A 12,810-nucleotide genomic window follows, 5' to 3' on the forward strand; every position below is an offset into this window, starting at 1 on the left:
AAGAAAAACTGATTAAGAACAAAATGCAGTAAAGTTTAGTCATCCGTAGCTGGTTTGTGATTGATTGCCCTGTCCTCGACTTAGATATCAGTTGACCTGACCTAACACGAAGAGAGAGGAAGAGGGGGAAGTCAGAGAAAGAGATGTTCATGTCATTAAATTGTACAGAATATTGATAAACATTTATTTCTCTATAAACCTTGGTTGTGCTACAGAAGACTGTGATTTAATATCATTGTGAATTCTATGACGTGTTGATCAATAAACCAAAAGACCGATAACTTGTGCCCTAATAATGAGCTGGGACACCAAACCAAACAAGGAAACGTTGGGTTTAAACTAGAACGTCAGATAAAGTAATATTTGTTTTTGCTTACTTGCATCAAAATGGAGATTCTGCTTGCGTGTAGAGTGGCTATTAAGGACAGAGCAGACTAAAACTACTTTACTAACAAATAAACTTAAACTTCCCTCCTTTATCGTTTCATTTCTAGTTTAACAATGTTTACTTCACAATCGTAGCATCAATCCCATTTTACGATCGATTTTTGTTTCAAGAAATCCAGCTTTGAAAAAACATGAAGATAACGTGAGGCACTAGCGTCATCTTTGGGCTTCCGTTATTTCAGGTAAAATATGCGTGTGTGGGCATGCATAGAATCCATACTAGAAACTATTGATAGCCTCGTTTTTAGCAATATACGCGATGAGGAAATCACAACGCTAATAAACATCTGTACCCTTCTTCTTCTTTCTCCCCTCTCCCCATAACGGATAATTCGTCCCACTCCATCATTTTTGCGAAGCGAGCAGCCTTGGACATCAGTGGAACTCCTGGTTTTGATAGCACGAAAGTGTGCGTAAAACTAGGCCAATCGCTTGGCACAACCTGACGTGACGGTACCAGGCAGCGCTAGCTGTAGTGTGCCACGGAGAGCAGCTTTAACTAAAGCTAGCCTTGGTGACTGTGAAATGCAATACTATAAAGCCTCGCAAAGGGAGGAAACGAAAAAAAAAAAAAAAGTGTAGAATGAGAAAAACTACTGCTGGTTTATACAAGGACAAGCGGGTCAAGGGGCGCTTAGGGAGGGGGGAGAAGAAGATCACAAAGAAACAGGGGTGTGTAGGAAATGGTTTCAAAACAAAAATAACATCGCCGTCATAGGCACGGAAAATTAAGCCATACCTGTTCTGAAACCAAACTTTAGAGAGAGAGAGAGATGTTAGTATGAGGGTGTAGTTTAATTTCAGTGAAGTTTAGAAGCCGAATTTTTTGGTTTAATGACAGAAATTACATTCCATCAAACTCTCCCTTATCCTCTTTTTGTTTTTAGGAGAGAACGGTTGTTTTGAGACAAAAAAATATTAAACTCAATTTCCTCATTTTTCTTGTTAAACTTTATGATGAAACTTAAACCTTGCATACACAAAACCTTAATGATATGACAGAAGTATGTCGCAGCCTTTCTTTGCAGCGTCGTACTGGTTAGCCAGGATCCATCAAGATAATTTGTTATCTAGGAAACTAACTCCATCACAGAACAGCTATTTAAAACACTACCCATTACAACCCCTACACAGTAAACTGTAATGAGATATTAGAATTTGTTTTCCTTCTTCTGTTGGGCTCACTATAACTGGACGAGGTCATAGCTCAGTTCGTGTAGGTAATAAATATGTAGGTTACTACATATTTATTAACCTGGAAATTCAGTTCTTCATTTCTAATTTTTGGCATGTGGAGGCAAAACTATACAGATACAGTTTTGCATATGTGCAATCACAAGTAGCTCCTCCAGGTGTTCGTTATATAAAGCAGAATGAATGAAAATCTCAATATATTTTTTTCTTGAAATTTAGCAAGTTAGCAGCATACAAAATAAAAAATATATTCATTTTAAAATTATTAAAATTCATCAGAAATTTTAATAACAATCAATTTATTTAAAATTTTTATGAAATATGACATATGCGTTTTCGAAATTGACTTTTGACTAAGTCCGTTTTCCTGAAAATATTCTTTTAATGACCAGTTCGAATCCCACTTTGGCACTGACATTCATATTAAATATCTTTGGGTGGTCAATGATTTCATTGTTTGCTGTGGGACTACCATCCTGCTTATCCGGTGATGGTTACCAGATATGATCTCCAGATCAGGGTTTTGGGATTATTTAGTTCTTATCCCACTCACATTACTAATGCACTATACGGTTACAAGTTTTCTACAGTGGAATTCACATTAAAAACATCTTTTATAGAGTCCCTTCCTTCTGCAGAAAGTTTTTGGTGGTCCGGAGACCTCTTGATAGTATTTATAGACTACTTTTTATCGCACATGGCGCTCCTTTGACCTCCCTTTGCGTTAATAATTTTGGTTTTCATCACGTAAAACAAGCCAACTGATGGCTTGTTTTACGTTTGTTAAATTTAATTGTTTGTTTTCTTCTGGCAGAAGAAAACAAGCAATTTAAAGAAATTATAGTCCGTAACGCAATCTAGAAAATAATTTTTATTTTATTTTATAGATATTTCGTTGATAGTTTTAGCGTTTGATGCATATAATTTTGCATCATATAAAATAATGATTACAGACATAAAAACTTGTACTAATTTTCACAAATTTCAGTAGGAAATGATAAAATCTAGCGCTTTGTTTCTTCCTTTAGTGGAACTGGACCGTTACGTATGTGCATTCGAACATAACGTGACGTCACCTCCGTATTGTGTGTGTGTGTGTGTGTGGTGAAAGAAAGAGAGAGAGAGAGAGACAAAGAGAGATCAGTTTATTGTTTATTTGCTGTTTCTCTTCTAAATCGATTCCCTAAGTCTGTTTGCAAGTCAACAGTTGAAATGCCAGAAGAAAATCTACACATACATAAACATATAAATATTTTCTCACTTTCTCTTCTTCTTACCCTTTGTTTCTTTTTAAATGCGGTACTGTGAAAAAAGAACCGAATAATGCTCGGTTACACCTCATCTCTAAATTCTCAACTTTGACTATCAACATTAAATCTCTAGTGTCGTAATTATTCACATTTTTGGCGTTCAGAGGCCTCTGCCAGGTGTCTCCTGTGAAACACAAGAGGAGGAGCAACTTCACATGATACCTCGAAGTAGCGGGCAAACCGACTATCATTAAAATCCTAGAGATAAATGACCCCTGCAGGGTAAATGTGCCAAGAAACGAATTTTCATCAGGTCAGAGCGTTAAATCGAAGAGTCACGAGTGTAAATGAATCCTTCTGAGAACACACACATAACATCGCCACCACCAGAGGGCGGGTCTTATGGAATAAGGTTTCAGCTTTATCTGTTCGTCTCTAATTCCTCCTGTAAACAGACCCTGAGGTAAGTGCTCGGGACGGGATGTGTGCGACACGTCCGTTCACGTCTCGCCTCGAGGATCGCCAGACTTGCTGGCGCCTGAGTAACCCAAGTCGGCCGACAACTCGTGAGATGTGATCCATGCCTAAAGTCGTCGCATCGCGTGTTAAAACATGTACGACACACCTGTGTCTGAGGGACGACAACCTTGAATTATTAAATGTACACATTCAGGTATTCATACTTGAATGTTGGTAAACGGAACTGATCATCATCATCATCATCATCATCATCATATGGGAATTTTGCTACGTAACTCCAATCACAGAATGTTGTGATGTGCTTAGTTAATGTTCCATAAGAAGTCTACGAATGACTTTAAATCCAATAAAGCACAAAGTGCTTTATTGGATTTAAAGTCATTCGTAGTGATTTAAAGTCATTTCGTTTCTTATCCTCCATATTGTAGTCTTGTTACATGAATTTGCGAGAGGAGCAAATAACGTCTTTTCAGTGCAAATATTTTTCTTCGCAGTGCAATGTCTTCACATTAATCTACTTACAGTATTGGAAAAATCTGTCTTCTTCCCTCTCAGATTTCGAAATCCTTTGTAGCTAAGAGCAACTGACGTATTCGAACTAAGATTACCACTACACGATTATCGGTAATGGTGTTCCATCAAGTTCTTCCTTTAGGACATAATTGTCTTGGAGTTAAAAAGGCTAAATTTCTGATGCATCATGAAACAGAGTAATGACTATGAATAAAATAATAATGAGAAGAAAAAGATAATATCATTATTTAGCACTTTTAACAACTCTCTCTCTCTCTCTCTCTCTCTCTCTCTCTCTCTCTCTCTCTCTCTCTTTCTTTCTCTTCCCCTAGTAACAAGCCGACTTGCCGATTTTATGTGAATTCACATTCCTAGAAGCCAGCAAGCATAATTAAACAAAGGATAGACGCCTTCTGTTGTCTAATTCCCAAGTATTAGCTCTACGCAGCCCATAAATATAATAATTTGATTGTTTGGAGCTTGTAAGGCTTTACGCTTCGATAATCACTAAATATTATAATGACCCCGCGGACAATTTTTTTTCTTTTTATCCCACATTATATTAGGGCCACTAAGAATATTTAATTGAAAAAATAAAAGTATCTGACTTTTTTGTATGCACTTTTTTTATTGTTACAGTTGCATCCCAGGGTTAGCTTAAAAGCAACATCAAATATTATAGGTCTAACTGGCATTTTCTTTTATAAAGCTTTACATGCTGCGCATATCAAGGCAGTGGTCCTCTGAGAATTTAAAGTAGCTCTTTTTTCTTTTTCTTTTTTAATTAGCGTTTAATTTTCTTGTCACATATGTTTGCATTTTTTTTAAGTTCACAAACAAATGGTAAAGAGAGTTGAATTTATAAAAAAAAAAACCAACACTGTGAGTGTTACAGTGTTATAGTCATATATCTTAAATACAACGGCCTAAACTAATCATGCTGCTAAAAACCCCTTATTCCGTGGTCCCACAATAGCTAAGGCAAGCCCAAGTCTTTGAAGAGGCATACGTACAAATTCTGAGACGCCCCCTCCATCAAAAGCTTATTTGTAAAAATCTTAATGAACTTCTCATCAAAATTTCCCCTTGTCTTCTCGTTAGATGTGAAGACAGTGCCAGCTGAATATAAACTAAATTATCTTAAACAAGTTCGTTGAACTGGTTCATCTTTTAAGAATCTTAGTGTAATAGCAGTGGTTTACTCTTCCATCTTTTGCCATCTATCTAAGTGGATCCATATGAAATAATCATAAACTTCTGAAAGAGCAATGGCACCCAATTCTCCTTAGGTTGAAAATGTTGATTTCCATGTACTGGTTTATATATATATCAGAAAGTTCAATGCAACTAGATTGTGGCTATAGAAAGTATGGAAAGTTTTAACGCTAGTTTTCCAAGTATATTATGCTTGACAAAAATTAATCTGTTTTAATCCTTTACTCAATCGTACACAAACACAGTTTGCACGTGAAGTATCTTCCTAGACTGTATTGGTCTCCTGTTTATTTCTCTAGTCATATATCTATACAGCAAAAGTTCTATGTTGTAATTTTATACTGCATTAGTTTTGTTGTTGTACTTTTATTGATATTCTCATTCCTACTCACAGTTTTTTCTAAGTACTTTTCCTTTCTTCATAAACTGACTGCTAGGTTTGCTAAAGTACGAGACTTTTGATCTAGTCAGTCTTCGTAATATTTGATAATTATCCCAATTAGGGCAGGTGTTTAAAAAAAGAACCTCGCATATCTATGCAGAGTTTCACAGTTCAAAATTTGATAAACAAACAACAATTTTGGATTGAACTCTTAAGAATTGGCACGAAGTAACTAAGGCAGCTTTCATCTATTATCTAATTAACCAGTTGATTGATTTTCAGGAATAAAAACTACCCCCCCCCTCCATCTGCTTCTGAGGTCCAACAGTCCTTGTGATCTTGAGAGGATGCGAATATTTCCAAGGAACGTGAGTAGTTTCAAATGAGACACGGAATCTCACTCATTAAGAAGCCTTGCGCGTCTGTTATTCATTTTCATTTCAGGTAAAGCTTTTTTGATTTTTCATGCCTTGTTTGCCTACTGATGAACATTTTTCATTTGAACAAAATTCTGATGTTTACTCCTTCCCAGTCAGTAGAATGGAAAGCGATGTTATTTCATATCTATTCGGATTTTTCTCATAGAGACTTTCCATATGGAACATGATATGGCGTTCACTAACCCTTAAAGTGTTATCTTTCGTTATCTGAAATCATATGACATTCTTGTCGGTTGCCTTTCTTCGAATATCTCGGTGCATTTTTTCAACGTGCTGAAGTTTTCATGTGTTCCCATCTACTCTGTTAATGAAGCTTTGTAAAGAAACAGCGAACCGAAAGTAAATCCGCCCACTTAATCTGTCCACTTGACGGATTTATTTCAGCACGTGCCATGTGTGTGTATATATATGTATTTCTTTTTTTTTTTCTTTCTGTACTCATAAAGGACACTCAACCATTCACACAGCGTACGTTATCTCGAATTTCAAGTCGCTCGTATGAGAGTCCGTCTTAAGAAACTTTATCTGAAGAAACCCTATCGGGAGATAAAGTAAAACTAAAGGCCGAAAAACAGAGTTGAGAAACTTTTTCCCACAGATATTGCCTCGTGTGCAACACGCAAAAAAAAAAAAAAAAAAAAGAAGAAGGAAAACAGAGATTAGAAGAGAATCTAATTAGCGATGGAAGATTCATTTGTGTCCTAATGATCGTTTCTTAAAGCGAAAGAAATTCCCTTCCCTGCACGCAATCCTCGATGGTTCTTTGCACAACAGAAAGTCATAAACGATGTACGGCTCTTAACACGAAACGTTCAAATCACTTTGATAATAGGCACATGCCTTGTTGGTAAAGAGAGGGAGGGAGAAGCAGCGGTGAAAATAAATAGAATCACAGGAGTGAGAAAAAATTTTATCCTTGAAATGTTGCGGAGCATATCAACTTTCTAAAAATTCTCGCCTTCCTAACGAATTCGGAAGAACACTGCTCCTCGATTGAAATCCCCCGAGTTTGAATCCTGCCTAGGATCCATGAATATTTATAAAAACTCTTCAACTGAATGAGTTATTAGGGTTCCCTTTCGGAAACTAAACTACAAAACAGTACAAAACAGACAAACCTGCTGTAGAACACATGAACACATACAAATGACAGACATTATACATACTCATCTGTCTGTAATCATTAATGATAACGTAAGCTTATATTATATCACATAGCCCCAAGAAATCCCTCTATTTTTAGAAGAGAATTCAGAAAATATCTTCAATTAAACAGTCCTCCCAAAAGGCTTTCTTTTCATATGAAAAAAATCTTGAAATATGAAACAATCATTTTAATGTATTTTCACGTATGTAATCATTATCCTTTGGAATACTATGTGACCATAGATGCGAGACCCCTCGACACTTCTGCGCATGACAGAAGAAAAAGGCGAATCCATTCCGATAATAGAGTAATCAAAGCGTTTCGTGGGGTGAGTGTTTATTATTATACATCGGAAAATTAGCTTTCCTTTTATGAAAATTCTAGTTTTTAAAGTGGTAACTATTTTTCTCGTACACCAGTTGGAAAAATTTACGTATAAATCACGTGATTTCGCGTGTTGGTAACGAATTCGTACATCGCCTTATTCTTTTCACCCCCTTCAACATGAATTGACTCTTCTTAACACATTGCCAGCAGAGGTTATCGCATCTGTGGTTGGATAATATGTGTGTTTTATTACTGTGCTGTTTATTACTAATAAACGGTAATAAACTTCAGTTGATTTCCTTTTTTTTATTGGAATTTCGTTCAGAGCTGCATGAAATTTGGTAAGCCACTAGTCACTTCGACAGCAGTATTCAAGTAACGATAACTGAATACCAAATATGTTTTTTTATATTTATATAAAGATCTCTTGATTTCGTTATTTCGATAAAATAATATATTGGACTCAATATCATCCGCTGAATCCACGAAAAATATGCGTCCCTTTCCTTTCTGAGAAATAGTATCTATTTACACGTCCGATTAACGAGCATATGAAGAAAAAGTTGTGGGTTGAAGGGCTTTTATTTATTTAGTTTCATCTATTACATGTTTTCTTTGTGCAAAAAAGCAATTCCCTCCCTCCCCCAGAGAGAGAGAGAGAGAGAGAGAGAGAGAGAGAGAAAGAAAGAGAGAGGGAGAGATTCTTAAATGGAAAGGTAAAAGCTACAGGGACGCGTGTTTGAGGGGGGAGGGAGGGGTAGGACAGACGTTTCAATATTCTTCAGTTTTATCGTGTCGAAAGTTGCTTAATATACACCTTCTGTGTGATTTTGTGTACGTATACGATGCAGTTTAAAGCTCTCGTGGTGCTGAAGAAAGGAGCAGACCCTGTGGAACTACGTGTTGAGAAAGAATTTTCTTCCCTGTCATACACCACGATCATGATCACATTGACGTTTGCGAGGATCTTGTTGACGTTTTTCCCTTGAGGGAATTCTGCTAGCGTCATCACTGGTTGTGATGACGTTTCATTTCCAGTTTGTAGGACCGCTCTCGTGTTTTGTCTAATGCAATGATGCAATATAATAATATATCCGTTCAAGTTTTGCCAAATAATGACCATCCTCCGAAGCAAATTGAGTATTTTATGACAGAATATCAAAACGAATGCGTCCACAAACGCCACCTCTGAGATTTATTTCCATATTCTGTAGTCCATATTTATTTCCACATTTATTCTCAGTCTTTGCTGAGTGTGTGTCTTCGAAGTGCCTTTGATAATGCTTCAGCTGGCGTCAACGTGTAAATAATTAATTTCGTTAATAAATTATTAATTTTCATTTCAGCTGCACGTAGTGTTTTTATTCCAGAAACTTCAACATGAGTCACCTCTGAGATATAAACAAACGAAAAAAAAATAAATAAATAATAACCGAGAAAAGTTAGTTGCATAATACTTTAAGAAAGGTTAGAAAAGCTGGTTTTAAAGATTTCTGAAGCAAAATAGCCTTCAATGAGATTGAACGCATGTTAGGAAGTTTAGAAAGGATCCGCTTTTTCTTTCTTTTTTTTTCCCCCGTCATAGGTATTGATTGGAATTACGGTCAAGGCAACTTAAGCTAGGAGTCCGGTAATTTTTTTTTTTTTTTTAAGATGAAAAAAAAAATCTAAGTTTGTATGATACTAGCTGCCCACCTTTAGCTGAAACTCCTTCGCGTCCTAAATGGGATGGGAACTCAAATCTTTCGACGCGAAGGATAAATATCTTGTCGTCGTTGTGTCTACTCTCCCCGTCACTTTTTTATAGATGCCCCAGTTTAACCGTATTTCTCTGTATTTGAGTTTTTAGATTTATCTTGTATAAAATTGAAAAAGAGATAGAACAGGAGACTTAATTATTCATTGAGCGCTAATGCTGAAACATTAAAGATTTTAAAGATTTCTGAATTCTCCTATTTCTCATTATATTCAGCATAATGTACTTAGGTCGCGATTTGTTGAAAAAATATCACGTTTTAATAGAAGAAATGTTTGGGGCTCCAAATGGCGCTACCTCCCCCCCCAAAAAATCACTGAGCCATGGAGTGAAAGGGGGGGGGGGAGAAAGAAACGGAAAGGAAAGAAAACAAGTTTGGCTCTGAGATCCAACCTGGTAGTATTGCACACACATTGGATGATATGAAATTCATTTACCACCCATCTGTTTCGCAAAACTGGCCAGAAGAACACACGCAATTAACACACCTAATACATTAGTCTCAGTCGTAGTTACTTCGACCGTAATTCCAAACAACCACAACCCAGCATTATTGTCTAGTATTACAGAGGCTTGATCTTTTCTCTTAGGGGGTGCGGGAGCCGTACCCCACCTTTGCTTGTTCACTCCTAAAGAGGCTCCTTGTCCGGCACGATGCCTTAATGCCTTTGGCGAGATATACCTGCAGATACTAAGTGGCTCCACTAGCGAAAATATAGGCGGAAAATTTGATGGCTCCAGACACACTGACCTCCGCTGACATTTAGTACACACCCAGTCGGATATCTGAACAGAGTATCAGTTTCATCAGCGTTTTCGGCTTCCAGGTTTTAACCCAGATACAATTTATTCACTGTCACTTTTCTACCTGAAGGAACAAATGCACTGAGATATATTCTTGTGTGCATGCAGTGGCATCGGAATGGCAGATGTTTAACTGCTTGCAAGTATAAAATTTTGTTTAATTCGGACCCAAATGGAATACTATGGATTAATGAAAATAGTAAATAGGGTTCCTTTCACTCCTTGGATCTGTTTTCTATTGTTTAAGTATTAAAGAAGACCGGAGGTCTTCAAGATTACATGTACAACTTTCAGTGTCTGAAACGAAGCCATCTTTGAAGAAATCCGAGGATTGTTGTGTTCAGGCAAAGACAGCATATTTATCGACTATTCGTACATTTTGTTACATGCTTGCAACATACTTTGTATTTATGACTTCTCTTATGTTAATACAACTGAAATGATCTGAAAACTCATCCATCCTTTGTTGTTGTTGTTGTTTTGTTTTGTTCTAACCGCTATGAACAGTTTCTTTCTTGGAAAAGAGAAAGAGCCAGAGCTGCATATTCCAGAATGGCGTTATTTATATCCTGTTATACGCCATTACTGAACACGGTGACATTACTTGCCTATCAAATCTTCAAATGCGCATTTGTTCATAGGATTTAAAAAACTGTATGTGTGTAATTTGGAATATTTGTACTATAAAATATAAGTAGTAACGAATGCTATAGCTGAAAAAAAAAAAAAAAAAAGGAGGACTCTTCGTTTAAACAGAATTCGCTATTATACTGCACAAGACCAAATAGTTAACATGTGCCTGTATTACAAAAAATTGAATAAAAATTACTGACACAGTTTCTTTGTACACATCGCAATGGAAATCAAATCCCCAAGTTCTTTTCACAAAGCAGTTTTCAAGACTAAAGGTTCTACAATCGTGCGCTGGTTAGTAAAAAAAAAAAAAAAATCAAAAACTGACAAATGCAGGAATTAATCGCTATCGCCTATCGCCTAGAGACAGAGAGAGAGAGAGAGAGAAGGGGGGGGGAAGAGATGACGATAAAGAAAGAGGAAAAAAATGACCTAGACATATCATTGATCGCAGTGTAATAAGCACGTGGCATGTTGCTATGTGGATGAGGACGCAAAGGTGTTTGATAGTAATATCTAAACGAGACGCTTGAATGAGTCAAGGTTCAATTGGCCAAGGTTAGTTATGCAGCTTAATATCACCGACTGGTTTCCAATTAATACACCAGCTGCACATCAACAAATCACTCATTGTGTGCAATGGGTGTGACCGATCTATCTCTCCCTCCTGCAGGCAACAGTTTTCTTGAAAGGGTAGGGAGCAAAAGGATAGAGGTAGCTAGTTGTGAGGCTAACGTTCGGAAGATCTCCGGTTCGACACCATACTAACTAACTTGTAAAATATACTCGCGGGCATATTTACAAGAATGGTTGATCAAATAATGATCCGTTGACACCACGATACGAACTCCACTCCAAAAAGATGTCATTATAGTATTCTCAAGCCTCGAGCAGCACAAAATTTAATATAAACATATTCATGCACAATACTAATATAAACGTGACACGAAAGCTTCTCTTGCATCTCAATTGGGGTCGAGTCTGTTGTCGACTCTTGATTTGTCCAAAGTTCATTATTACAAGAGTAAACTCAGGTACATAACGTGTATGGTTTCGTAACAATCAACTCATTACGAAACAATATATGCTCTCATTATTACGTATAGCAAGACCGATGTTAATTAATTGGCAGAATTCCTTCACCTTTCTCTCTCATTTTCCCATATCTTGTAACAACAGACTTTTCCTGTCGCGCCCCTTTGCTGTGTTGCTGTTTGCAACACACACACACACACACACACACACACGGTTTGTTACTCATTTTAAATTAAAGGCATTCGTTCTCAAACTATTGCATGTCATAAGTATTAAAGTAAACGGAACTTGCTCACTGTTTTTGTTTTATTCATTTAATTATTTTTCACTTTCTCCCATTCTCCTGAACCTCTTCTGTTCTTATTCCCTTCCCACTCCCTTTTTTTTTTTTACGTAGTAGTCTCTTCCTCTAGTATTTCGTGGAGTGGTTTCAGGTTGCTCGAAAAGAATTCTGCATTTTAAGTTATCATTTCTGTCAATAATATAAAGTATGGAAATTATCTGAGACATCATTGGGAATATAATATAATCTACAATTATAATTACTATAATTTCATATAATTTCCATTTAAAGGAAACTATCTTACAAAGGTCCATTTCTCAACATCATTCTTATATGTGATGACATCCTTTGCCATTCAATGCATTAAACTGTCTCTGTAAATGGTTTGAGGAAGTAATTCAATGAATTTCATTTTATCTCTGCAAGTGGGGGAAAATGATAACCTAGTTACTTTCATTGTCGCCAAAACGCAGTCCTGCCTTTTCTCTTGCAAAAGGAGTCTCAGCTCACCTTCCCTCATCCTCAGTAATGCAGACATCTCCAGACAGGATGAACTATCTCTCCTTGGACTAGCATTTACCTCCAGCATCTCCTGGCGCAAACATACCATATTAATAGCTGCTTTTACACCCACCAAGCTACTAACCCCCTATATAAATCCCAAATCCGCCATCCCTTAGAATTTCATTTGGTGATAACTTTGATGCACCTAAAACTTAAAAATTCTTGATGCTGTCCAGAGGAGAGCAATTCGGCTCATAGATGATCCTTCCCTCACAGGCGTACTTCAACTTAAGTTCCATAGTCACTGGTCCAGTGAACTGGCAAGCATCATTACTCCACTTGCTGTTAGGCTTGTTAAAACAAGAGCAGCAGCTGTCCAACATCCCTTTTCAGTACAACT

This window comes from Typopeltis vanoorti, chromosome 5 (genome assembly GCF_054136105.1).
Source record: "Typopeltis vanoorti isolate ZY-2024b chromosome 5, IOZ_Tvanoo_1.0, whole genome shotgun sequence".
Taxonomy (NCBI): domain Eukaryota; kingdom Metazoa; phylum Arthropoda; class Arachnida; order Uropygi; family Thelyphonidae; genus Typopeltis; species Typopeltis vanoorti.